Below are 12,983 nucleotides of genomic sequence, written 5' to 3' on the forward strand. Positions count from 1 at the left end.
ATGGATTCAAACGAAAAAATTTCTTCTCAGCAAAGGAAACAATAACGTGAAATGGGAATGGGAAAAAATCTTTATCACACACACCTCAGCTAGAGTACTAATCTCCAGGATATAAGATGGTGGAATGAGACAGATATCATTACCCTATGTACATGTATAATTACTTGAATGGTACGAACCTACATTGTGTATAACCATAGAAACGAAATGATGAACCCCATTTGTGTACAATGAATCAAAATGCAGTCTGTAAAAAACAAAACAAAAAAAACCTTAACACCAAAAATCAAATAACCCAATCAATAAATGGGCTAAGGAACTGAACAGTCACTTTGCAGAAGAAATACAATCAATCAACAAACATATGAAAAAATGTACATCATCTCTTGCAATTAGAGAAATGCAAATCAGTACTGCTTTAAGATTTCATCTCACTCTAGCCAGAATGGCAATTATCAAGAATACAAGCAATAATAAGTGTTGGCGAGGATGTGGGGAAAAAGGTACACTCATACATTGTTGGTGGGACTGCAGATTGCTGCAACCACTTTGGAAAGTGGTATGGAGATTCCTAAGAGAACTTGGAATGGAACCGCCATTTGACCCAGTTATCCCACTCCTTGGTTTATACCCAAAGGACTTAAAATCAGCATACCACAGTGATGCAGTCACATCAATGTTTATCAGCTCAATTCACAATAACTAAAGTATGAAACAACCTAGATGCCCTTTAACAGATGAATGGATAAAGAAAATGTGGTACATATACACAGTGGAGTATTACTCAGCCTTAAAGAAGGAAATTATGGCATTTGCAGGTAAATGGATGGAACTAGAGAATATCTTGCTAAGTGAAATAAACCAATTCCAAAAAACCAAAGGCTGAATATTTTCTCTGATAAATGGGTGCTGAATCAGAGTTGGGGGTGGGTAGGGAAGAATGAAGGAACTTTGGATTATGCAGAGGGGAGTGAGGGGAGGGTTGGGGTGGTGGGGATGGGAAGGACAGTAGAATGAGACAGACATTATTACCATATATATATATATATATACATATATGCATGAAAAAAATTTTTTTAATTACAAAAAGTGGGCAAACAAAATAAGAAGTGGATTTGGTTGTAGACATGGTCATCCACCTTAGTAAATTTGGAGGAACTTTACTAAGTTGAATAAACTTAAAGCCAGAGGCACTTAAAAAAATCTTTAATTGACCATTACCAATTGCCGTTACCCTTGACCCTGAAATTCTACTTGTAGAAAATTATCCTAAAGAAGTATTAGAGCACAAGCAGGATTTATGCAGAGGGATCTCACTGCAGCATTACTTAGAATAGTGAACTATTGGGAACAACCTAAATGTCTATTCCAAGGTGATTGGTGATGGTCATTTTTTTAGCACATTTTGTTTGCCAACCAAGTTACTAAGGGCATCTCAGAGTTGAAGGAAGGGAGGAACAGACCCCACCTCTGAATGAGAAGAGTAGGCGAGAGTTTGCGCCATCACTAACTCCCCATGTGGGACTCCACAAAGAATCCCAGGGGAGCAGTGTTGGGTGAAGCAGTCTGTCTGGGGATGGCGATGGGGGAAGTTCTGCCCCCTGGGAAGGCTATCCTGGCAGAGATGCTTGCAAATCACTTGCCCATTCAGTGATGGGTGATGCATAACATCAAATTAAATCCACCCAAAGGGGGAAAGAAGAAAAGAGTAGCAAAGACTTCCAACAACCGAAGAATACTCACTTGAAAAACCTTGTCCTGGAGTAGACGAAAACTCTCCAAGCATTATGCAATTGAATTTTAAGAAGTGAATGTAGCCAGATGCGGTGGCGCATGCCTGTAATCCCAGTGACTCAGGAGGCTGAGGCAGGAGGATCGCGAGTTCAAAGCCAGTCTCAGCAATGGTGAGGTGCTAAGCAACTCAGTGAGACCCTGTCATAAAATAAAATACAAAATAGGGCTGGGGATGTAGCTCAGTAGTTGAGTGCCCCTGAGTTCAATCCCTGGTAATCCCCTTCAAAAAAAAAAAAAAAAAAAGTGAATGCAGTACTTGTTTCTATGAAGGAAGATCACAAAACAGAAGAAAAGGCTAGAAAAAAATTTAAATCACCATTTTTAACCCTTAATATGATCATTAATTTAAGGTCAGGATCATCAATAGATGATGAATCCTTGGGTGAAATGTAATTGGTGAATAGGATGTTGATAGGGTGACACGGCATCACCACATAGGTTAATTAGTAGTTAAAGAGGGAAGGTACATACATTTACATCAGAGAAAACTGGCAGTCACGCAGCTTAACCAAGTGATCCAATTTGGGATTACTAATAGTGAGACAGCTGAACTTCACATGCTCCTGATGGAATGCATACAATATCATCGGAGTCAAAATGCTTAATCTGAGTCTAACCAAGTCTTTAGAAATAGCTGGTCATTTATTGGAAATATAAATAGTAGAAAAACAAAACAAATAGAATATAAAAGAGGCAACCAGATACATCTAGATGACAGGACATTTTACAATAGTTGACATGTACTCTTAAAAAAACTAAATGTAACATGTTGGGGGTCTATTCAAGATTAAAAGAGAATAAAGATACAACCATATGAATGTATGATTGGATACTGAATTGAAAACATCTAAAAAACATTTTTGGTAATTGGAAATTTGAATATATATTAGATGATTTTATGGAATTATTATTAAATAGTATTGTGTTTGCTATGATCTAAATGTTTTTGTCTCCCCCAAAATTCATTTGTTGAAACCTAATCACCAATGTACTGGGAGGTGGGATCTTGGATCATGCTCGGCTTCATGGAATTTGAGGCCTTAAAAAGACCTTATAAAGCTGCTTTGCCTCTCCCACCACGGAAGAGGATACAGCAAGAAGGTGCCATCCGTGAACCAGAATGTGACTCTCATCAGACACCAAATGTGCCAGTGCCTTGGCCTTGGCCTTTCTATTCTCTGGCACTGTAAGTAATAAGTTTTTGTTGCTTATAAGCCACCCCTTCTATGTAACTTGTTGTAGCAGCTCAAATGGACTCAGATGGTGGTAATATAGGAGAATTTTTTCACTTTAGGCTAAAATTTTTATGAGGTGTCGTGGTGTTGGCAACTCATTTTAAAATGGTTTGGAAAATGCATATATACATTGTGTGTATTGAGGCAGCAAAAGTAGATATGGCAAAATGATAATTGGTGAACCTGTATATGGATTCTCATTGTATTGTTCTTCCAACATATCTGTAGATTTGCAATTTTTTAAAACATAAAAAGTTGAAGAGAAACAGAACATAGGGAATAGCTGTTGAGATGATGGGAGGAGATGAAGGAGGGGCTGCAGAATTGGGAAGAACAAAGTATCAGGGAAATAAAGAGGAAATATGTCGGGGTTTCCGGGACCCCCAGCCTTTGGACATGGTCAAGATGGCGCCTGATGCTGAGCCAAAAGCGGCCAGCTATACAGTAAACAACCAGCGAATTCCAATGATTGGCTAGTTAACGATGTGATTAGAGCATGCCCCCCTCGTGTACCTATCCTAGGCTTGCAGCTGTCCGCATTTACCTCGTGTACTCTCCCCTGATTGGTTGAAGTGTATATAAGCCTGGTGGGTGAGAGAGTAGGGGGGCTGAAGAAGAGGCAGAAGCGGAAGAAGCGGCGGAGGCGGAGGCTGAAGCTGAGCTGGAAGCTGAGAGTGCGCGGAAGCTGGGAGAAGCTGAGAGAAGAGAAGCTGGGAGTGCGCAGAAGCTAGGAGTAAGAGAAGTGTAGGAGAGGGACTGTGTACAATAAACTTCCAAAGCTTCAGACATTTGTCGTGTCTCTCTCTGCGGGCAGAGGGAGCGCGATAACTGGTGCCGAAACCCGGGACATGAAGGAAAGATGAAGGCCTTATAAAAGAAAACAAGGTAAGATATTTGAAAAATTTTTTTTTGTATACAAGTTAAACCGGTTATAAAAAAGTTAAAGGGTGTCAGGATGCGCCATTGGCGGTCCTGGGGACACGCGGAATGCGGTCCGGTTGAAAGGTATCGGGATCCTGACGCGTAGAATGCGGGTTGAAAGGTATCGGGACGCGCCATCAGCGGTCCTGACGCGTAGAATGCGGGTTAAAAGGTAACGGGATGCTGACGCATAGAACGCGGGTCAAAAGGTATCGGGATACGCGTAGAACGCGGGCTAAAAGGTATCGGGATGCGCCGTCGGCGGTCCTGACGCGTGGAACGCGGTCTAATTAAAGTGAAAGTAGAAACACGTTTGAAGCGGTCCAATTAGGGTGTAGGTAGTACGTGAAAAGCCACTATAAAAATTCTAATGCACACTTGATAGTTTTCCTTTCAGTAATCTCGTTGCTCCTGGCAGCTAGGCCACTGTTTGTTATTGTAACTGCCATAACTAAAGCCATTCAAATTAGTAACAATGGGGTCTGAATGCAGCAACCCCTCAGGGGGCTATTAAAAAACCATGGGACGCCATTGAGGGAAAAAACAGCTAAAGTAAGAAAAGTTGCTCAGTGTGCCACAAGGGGGATCTTCATGAACAGGATCTAATAGTAACAGAAAAGAATTCTTAAAGAGAATAAAGTGAGGAAAAATTGAGTGGTGGTGACCTAGAAAATAATTGCTCAAAAAATCTAAGAACAAGGGAAAAAAGGGAACTAAGTCTAACACAAAGAACCCCCAAAAGGAATAACCAAGTGGTAGTGAAAACTTAAGAACAAGGGGAAAAGGTAGGAGAAACCTAAGCCTAATAAAAAGAGCTTCAAAATCTGTAGAACCTGCCCGTATTTGAGGAGCAAATGGAGATACCATCAACCATTAGAAAAACTTTAAAGAGGCAGTTAAGACTATTTGGAAACAGGTATGCAGAGCAGTGTTATCTGGAGGACAATGTCTAATTGGAGAAGCTCAGTGGCAAGAAATAGCTGTTGAAACTGCTTGCAGAAACATAGTGGCAAGGTTTCCCGATAGAAATGTTGAGATGAGAAGGCCAATACGTTTCAATAGATGCACTAAATCAGCAGCAGGGAGATAATGCCCTAACAAAAGATAAGAGATAACTATAGTAAAATCTGTTACACCTTATGCCCCAGGGCTATGTCCAAGATGCAGAAGAGGAAGTCATTGGAATAGTGCCTGTCAGCCTATTAGAGATAGGGAGGATAATTTCCTAGGGTTGAATCCTAAACTTCAAAAAAACGGGAGACAGGGCCCTCCCCCGGGCCCGCAACAAATATACGGGGTAATTCAACAAGTTCCCCGATGGTGGTATCCTCCCACAGAGAAGGGGAGCGCAGAGCCACCTCAGGAAGTGCCGGATTGGACATCTGTGCCACCTCCAGACTCATACTAACCCCAGATATGGGGGTGCAGATGATTGATACTGATTGGCATGAAAAAATCCCACAGAACAGTGTAGGACTATTACTAGGTAGAGGTTCCTCAACACTAAAAGGACTTATAGTACACCCAGGGGTTATTGATCCTGATTTCACTGGACAAATAAAAGCCTTGGTCTCTTCACCAAAAGGAATTACGGTCATCTCTTCAGGGGATCGCATTGCACAAATGCTTATATTGCCCAGTCGACATTCTTTATGGCCCAGTAAAAATGCAAATAAAAGACAAGGAGGTTTTGGATCAACAGGAACCACTTTAATAAACCTTACTATGGATATGGGACAGAGGCCCCTCCTAAAATTAAAAGTGGGAAATATGGAATTTACAGGTTTATTAGATACGGGAGCAGACAAAAGTATTATTAGCGCAATGGTCTGGCCAAAGCACTGGCCATTGATCACAGCAGCTCAGAGCTTGAGAGGCTTAGGAGTAGCAGAGAGCCCCAATCAAAGTGCTTCCTCATTATCGTGGAAAGATACAGAGGGACACACAGGAATATTTCAGCCATATGTCTGTAATGTTCCTATTAGCCTATGGGGACAAGACGTCCTGCAGCAAATGGATATGAAACTCACCACTGATCAGATTTACCAAGGGACTCCTGTAAGAAATATGTTACAAAATATGAACTATGATGATAAAAAAGGATTAGGAAGACATAGTCAAGGATCTACCCAACCACTGCCTTTACTTCCACCAAAAAATGATTCTCATGGATTGGGTTTTTCCTAGGAGCCACTGATAAACCATCAATCCCTATAATATGGAAAGATGATAAGCCTCGCTGGATTCCACAGTGGCCCCTAACAAAAGAGAAGCTAGAGGCAGCTCATAAGTTAGTACAAGAGCAGGTACAAGCAGGTCACTTACAACATTCTACTTCTCCTTGGAATACTCCAATATTCTTAACAAAGAAAAAATCAGGAAAATGGAGGTTATTACATGATTTAAGAGCCATAAACGAACAAATGTACCCTATGGGACCCATCCAATGTGGACTCCCTCTTGTCACTGCACTACCAAAACATTGGCCTACTATTATTCTGGATTTAAAAGATTGCTTTTTCTCTATACCCTTACACAAAAATGATTGTTGGAGATTTGCTTTTACTTTGCCCTCTCTTAATCACACTCAGCCTGACCAGAGATTCGAATGGACCGTGTTGCCTCAAGGTATGGCTAACAGTCCTACTATATGTCAAATATATGTAGATAAAGCATTAACAACTACTAGACAAAAGTTTAAGAGATTGTTGATTTATCATTATATGGATGACATACTTATTTGCCATCCAGAAAAAGAAGTTTTGTTAGAAGCATTACAATTTATAACTCAAGCATTAGAAAAGAGAGGACTAATGATAGCTCCTGAAAAATTACAATTAGAGGAGATCCAAGAATATCTGGGTACAAGGCTCACTGCTACTACAGTCAGACCAACAAGGTTGACCATCAGGACAGATCAATTGAATACCTTGAACGATTTTCAGAAACTCTTAGGTGACATTAACTGGATCAGATCCTATTTAAAATTATCCACAGGGGAATTAAAACCTTTATTCGATATATTAAAAGGTAATCCTGACTTGAATTCCCCTAGGAAACTTACTCCTGAAGCACGGATATCCTTACAGCTAGTAGAGAATAGACTTCAGCAGTGTTACGTTGATCGTTGTGATCCTACTCAACCATTAAGTTTAATCATAATCTCAGAGAAACATACCCCTTTTGGCATAGTTTGGCAAGGAGGACCTCTGCAAAATATAAATCTCCCTAGCTCTCCGGCTAAAACATTGCAATCATATCCCCAAGCTATTGCTCAGGTAATATTCAAGGGAATAGAATCTTGCATTACTGTTTTTGGAATCCATCCGTCTATTATTATAACTCCTTCTTCCACTCAGCAAATTAAATGGCTAATTAATAATGATGATGATTGGTCAGTATTATATTGTTCCACTTCAGCTCAGTTCGATAACCATTATCCCCAACATCCCTGGATTCAATTCTGTAAAAATACTCCCATAGTTTTTCCAAAAGTGACTAGTGTCCAACCTCTTAAAGACTGTGTAACCATTTTTACTGATGGCTCCAAAAATGGAGTAGGTGCAGTACTTATCAGTAAACAACTTCACACCATAATAGTTCCACCCAACTCTGCACAGGTTACTGAACTTGCAGCTGTAATAGTAGCCTTTAAATTAGCAGATAATCAGCCATTCAATCTTATATCTGATAGCTTATATATCGTTAACGCTTTACAGGTTCTTGAAACGGTACCCCATATTTCTTCCATGTCCACGGTAGCTTCTTATTTTACTACACTACAAAACCTTATCCTACAGCGTAAACATCTATTCTATGTAGGACATATTAGAGCTCATTCTAATTTACCAGGACCTTTGGCCAATGCTAATGACTTGGTAGATATGGCCACCAAATCAATTTTTGTTTTTTCCATAGAGGAACAAGCAAAACTCTTTCATGAAAAATTCCATGTAAATTCCACTACTTTGAGCAGAAAATTTCCTATATCTAAATGTATGGCTCGACAAATAGTAAAAAATTGTCAACATTGTGCTCCTTTAATCCCAGTACAATCCTTTGGAGTTAACCCCAGGGGACTGCTGCCTGGTCATATTTGGCAGATGGATGTAACCCATATTTCTGAATTTGGTACTGTTAAGTATGTACATGTGTCAGTAGACACTGCTTCAGGGGTCATTATGGCTTCCGCTCATTCTGGAGAAAAGGTAAAAGATGTCATTCAACACTGCCTACAAGCATTTGCTGGCTGGGGCATACCTAAAGTTATTAAAACAGATAATGGTCCTGCTTATACTTCCAAAAGCTTCCGGTTGTTTTTACAAACATTTAACATCCAATCAGTCACTGGCATCCCCTATAATCCTCAGGGACAGGGCATTGTGGAAAGAGCACATCTTACTTTAAAAAATTGTCTAAATAAACAAAAAGGGGGAATAGGAGCCTCCTACAAGTCTCCTAAAGATAAACTTAATTTAGTTCTTTTCATTCTAAATTTCTTAACTCTGGATAGGGACGGCCATTCTGCAGCTGATCGACATTATAATCCCCATAATACTCCTCAAGTATGGGTAAAATGGAAAGATATCCTGACAGGTTGTTGGAAAGGACCGGATCCAGTCCTTCGTTGGGTCCGAGGGTCTGTTTGTATTTTCCCACAGGATCAACAGACTCCAGTCTGGATTCCAGAAAGGCTAATCAGAGTTTTACAGCATGCAAGTGATGCTGCTCCTCCTCACAATGGCGAGTCTGAGCCTTCCTCCAATAACAAAAACTCAGACGGAAAGGCAAACCCGGAACCTATGGGCCATTGTTAGCCTGGCCATATTTTTCACTTCTAACTAACACATTTTTTATCCTTCCTTTTCTTGTTTTTCACCAATTCCCCTATAAGCCTGTCAATTCTACTGATGATTTTTCAGGTCGTGCTGCTTTTGGTGACAAGGATATTTCTAGGCTTTCTTTGCCTTAACAGGAGGAATTTCTGCACTTTGCCGTTGGAATCATACTACAAATCAGATCCAGAGTAGAGCAACTCGTTCTGCTGACCCTAGCTGTAATATTGCTTTTCCTCCCACGTCAGCTTGTGTATTTCCTCCCTTTTATGTTTCTACCAACTAACATTTCTAATAACACCTCTTAACTGTTCACTAACCATGTGCTATCTCTCACAATACTGGAATGGTTCTTTTGCCACCCGTGCAATTTGCACATTTCTATCTTCCTACCAGTCCTAGTTTCTGTTGCAGATATAGAATTGCCAGTGCTATTATCAAGAAACAGAAGAGGCTTTGACATTGCAACAGCTGTGATCATTGCCACCACAGTCCTTGCAGTAACAGCATTGACACAACCATAACAACGATCACTTGGTCGAAGATACAGCTGCAGCCTTACAGACCATAGAGACTCTATCAGAGAATGGACTCACTATAAGAACAAGTGGATACCTTGCAAGAACTTTTGGGACTGGGATGCGTTTATTCCCTGAGAGCTGTTTTGTGTTGCCCATATTGTAACTCCATTGGGATGTATATTGTTTCTGTATTTAATATGGCTATATGGTTTTTCTTCTGTTTATAGATTTGTCAAACAGCGGGCAAGCTTAGGAGCTATGGTGGTATTCCTCTGCCTTGGCCTCCTTCTCTTCATTCGTTTTGGCATGCATCTACAAGCTAGCCAATAGAGAGATCAAATTATCTTTCATCAGGCCATGACCGCCCTAAATGCCGATAGCCCCCCATTAGTATGACTCTTGATGCTGGACCGGTAGTCAAAGACGGGTAATGAAGGAGGTGGCTGTGTACCAACCTAAGACAGGAGCTGCAGCATGCTCTGCAGACTCTGATGACGGGTAAGGACATATGCTGACCACTCAGCCTAAGACAGACACGGTCCCGAGCCTTAGTTTAATAGTAAAGAAGGGGGATATGTCGGGGTTTCCGGGACCCCCAGCCTTTGGACATGGTCAAGATGGCGCCTGACGCTGAGCCAAAAGCGGCCAGCTATACAGTAAACAACCAGCGAATTCCAATGATTGGCTAGTTAACGATGTGATTAGAGCATGCCCCCCTCGTGTACCTATCCTAGGCTTGCAGCTGTCCGCATTTACCTCGTGTACTCTCCCCTGATTGGTTGAAGTGTATATAAGCCTGGTGGGTGAGAGAGTAGGGGGGCTGAAGAAGAGGCAGAAGCGGAAGAAGCGGCGGAGGTGGAGGCGGAGGCGGAGGCGGAGGCGGAGGCGGAGGCTGAAGCTGAGCTGGAAGCTGAGAGTGCGCGGAAGCTGGGAGAAGCTGAGAGAAGAGAAGCTGGGAGTGCGCAGAAGCTAGGAGTAAGAGAAGTGTAGGAGAGGGACTGTGTACAATAAACTTCCAAAGCTTCAGACATTTGTCGTGTCTCTCTCTGCGGGCAGAGGGAGCGCGATAGAAATAGAAGGAGTTTGAATAACAGATAATTTTAAAAATATTTAGTAATGGACACGAGGGAAAGAAATGAGAAAGGCAAAGTAGAATGGAAAGAGTTAACAAAAGAGCAGATTAATGATAGACATAGGGGCTGGGGAGAGCTCAGTTGGTAGAGTGTTTGCCTTGCATACACAAGGCCCTGGGTTCGATCCCCAGCACTGCAAAAAAAAAAAAAAAAAAAAAAAAGATAGACATAGAGTATAGGCAAAGAAGATTCAACATATATAAAATTGAAGCCTCCAAAGAAGAAAATCAAAACATGATACAGCTAGAATAAAGATAGAATAACAAAAACATTATACCATATATCAGGGAAAAAATTAACTCAGGAGGGTCACCTTATAGATACATTCTAGAAGTCAATCAAAGATAATCTAGCAAAATGATCAAGTCACTGAGAGGGAAGAAAATCAGGCTGGTCTCAGTTCTGTCCAGTGACTTTCAATGCCAGAAGATGGTGTGATACTTAAAAGGTCTTTAAAGAAAAAAAAAAAAAGTGTTTCCCAAAGAATGTATATCCAGGGCTGGGGGTGTAGCTCAGTGGTACAGCTCCTCTGGGTTCAATCCCTGGTAACTCCCAAAATAAGATAAACTAAAAGCTAGAAGAAAAATAAAAACCTTATAAAAGTTGAGAATTATTCATAGAAACAAAGAAAACAGATTACACAGTGATAGCTTTTTATTTTTTTTTGGTACTGGAGATTGAACCCAGGGGTACCTTACTACTGAGCTACATCCCTAGCTCTTTTTTCTTTTTTTTTAATTTTGAGACAGGGTCTTCCTAAATTGCTTAGGTCCTCACTAAATTACTGAGGTTGACCTCAAACTTGTGATCCTCCTGCCTCAGCCTCCTGAGTCACTGGGATTAAAGACATTTGCCACTGCACCTGGCTAGTGATAGCTTTAAAAAAAAAAAAAAAAACTAAGACAAAGTGTTTTCAGAAAAGTTGAAAAAAGAAAAAAAGAAAGAAAAAAAAGGTGCCCAGGTCATATAGTTCTTTTCATTCCTTTTTTCTTTTTTGGTGCTGCAGATTGAATCTTGGGCCTTGGGCATGCTAAGAATTTATTCTACCTCTGAGCTCCAGCTCCAGCTGTGGTCATAATTTTAATATCACATAAGGTAGAGATGAAGAAAGGTACTTTATAATGTGAATCACAATACGGATGCCAGTCATGATATCTATGTATAAAATACCAAAGCACAACATTTATAAACCAAAATTACAGAAAATACAGGTGAGCAAACAGAAGACTTTAATTTGCCTCTCTAAGATCAGTTGGAAAAAATAAATTGAGACAGAATACATGAATATCTTTAGAGAGGCGGGTATAGGTCCACAATCTCCTTTCCAAAGCACTATGATTTTTCAGAGTTTGGAAAGATGATGTCATACGTATATCTTATGTAACATTTCAATTGGTATCCACAAACATATTGATATTTCTGCAATAAATCTTGTGATGGGGTAAATGATAATGCTAAATAGCTTCCGATCAGTTCAGAGTTGGATTTACTCTCAAAGGACTTGAAACACTTCCAGATTTTAGGACATTTTGGATTTAGGAATTGCAGAGTTTGGAAGATAACTGTATATTTGGTTCCACATAAGGGAAAACTTTTAACATATAACTGACTAAAAAAGAAGTACCTCGGGAGTGCCTGCCCCTGGGGCTGGGGTGGGTGGGACAGGTCCAAGCAGAGATGGCCATTTTTCAGAGGATTCAAGCATCCAGTTGGAAGCTGGACAAGGAGACAACTAGAGTTCTTTTCTAACCTGATTCTAGGCTCAGACTAATTGAGGGAGAGGAGGGTTAGAGAAAGGGAGGGATCCAGGCAGAGTGGCACATGCCTGTAATCCCAGTGTCTTGAGAGGCTGAGGTAGGAGGATCACAAGTTCAAGGCCAGCCTGGGCAACTTAGTGAGACCCTGTCTCAAAAAAAAAAAAAAAAAAAACCAAAAAAACCAAAAAACAAACAAAAAAAACCCGCTGTGGGTGTTGGGGTGTATGCAATTCATGGCAGATCATTCTTGGGTTCAGTTCCTATTATGGGGAGGGGAACAATGCGCAGCCGGGACCACAGTCTGTTCAGGTGGTGGTCCGGTGACTCTGATAGGAGAGAACTCGGCCCAGCTCAGAGCTCTTAGTGGATGCTGGGGAGGGAAGGAGGGTAGGTGAAGGGCTTTAGGAATGCCTGACTCGGTGATATGAGCTGGAAACTTCAGTGCTGGTCAGTGCTACTTGCTATGTGTCAGTGACCTCTTTGTGGTGCGTGGGGCTTCCTGAGTGTTATTGGGTTTCTCTGTTAATCCCTTTTAAAAAATATTTATTTGTGCTGGGGGTTGAACCCAGGGCCTGGTGCACGCGCTCTGCCACTGAACAAGCCTTTTTTCCCTTTTAAAACTCATTCTGCCTCTTTAGGAACAACCATCAGTGTTGTGTTTCATTTACTGAGGAAGTTGTTTCAATTATCCTCTTGGAGTCACTCAAGCTGCGATCATTGCCACGCTCTCAATGTTCCCACGCCACTCAACCTGGAAAATGGTGGAGAGGAGGTGAGGTCCACTCTG

The sequence above is a fragment of the Sciurus carolinensis genome, chromosome 2 (genome assembly GCF_902686445.1).
Source record: "Sciurus carolinensis chromosome 2, mSciCar1.2, whole genome shotgun sequence".
In the NCBI taxonomy this organism is placed as follows: domain Eukaryota; kingdom Metazoa; phylum Chordata; class Mammalia; order Rodentia; family Sciuridae; genus Sciurus; species Sciurus carolinensis.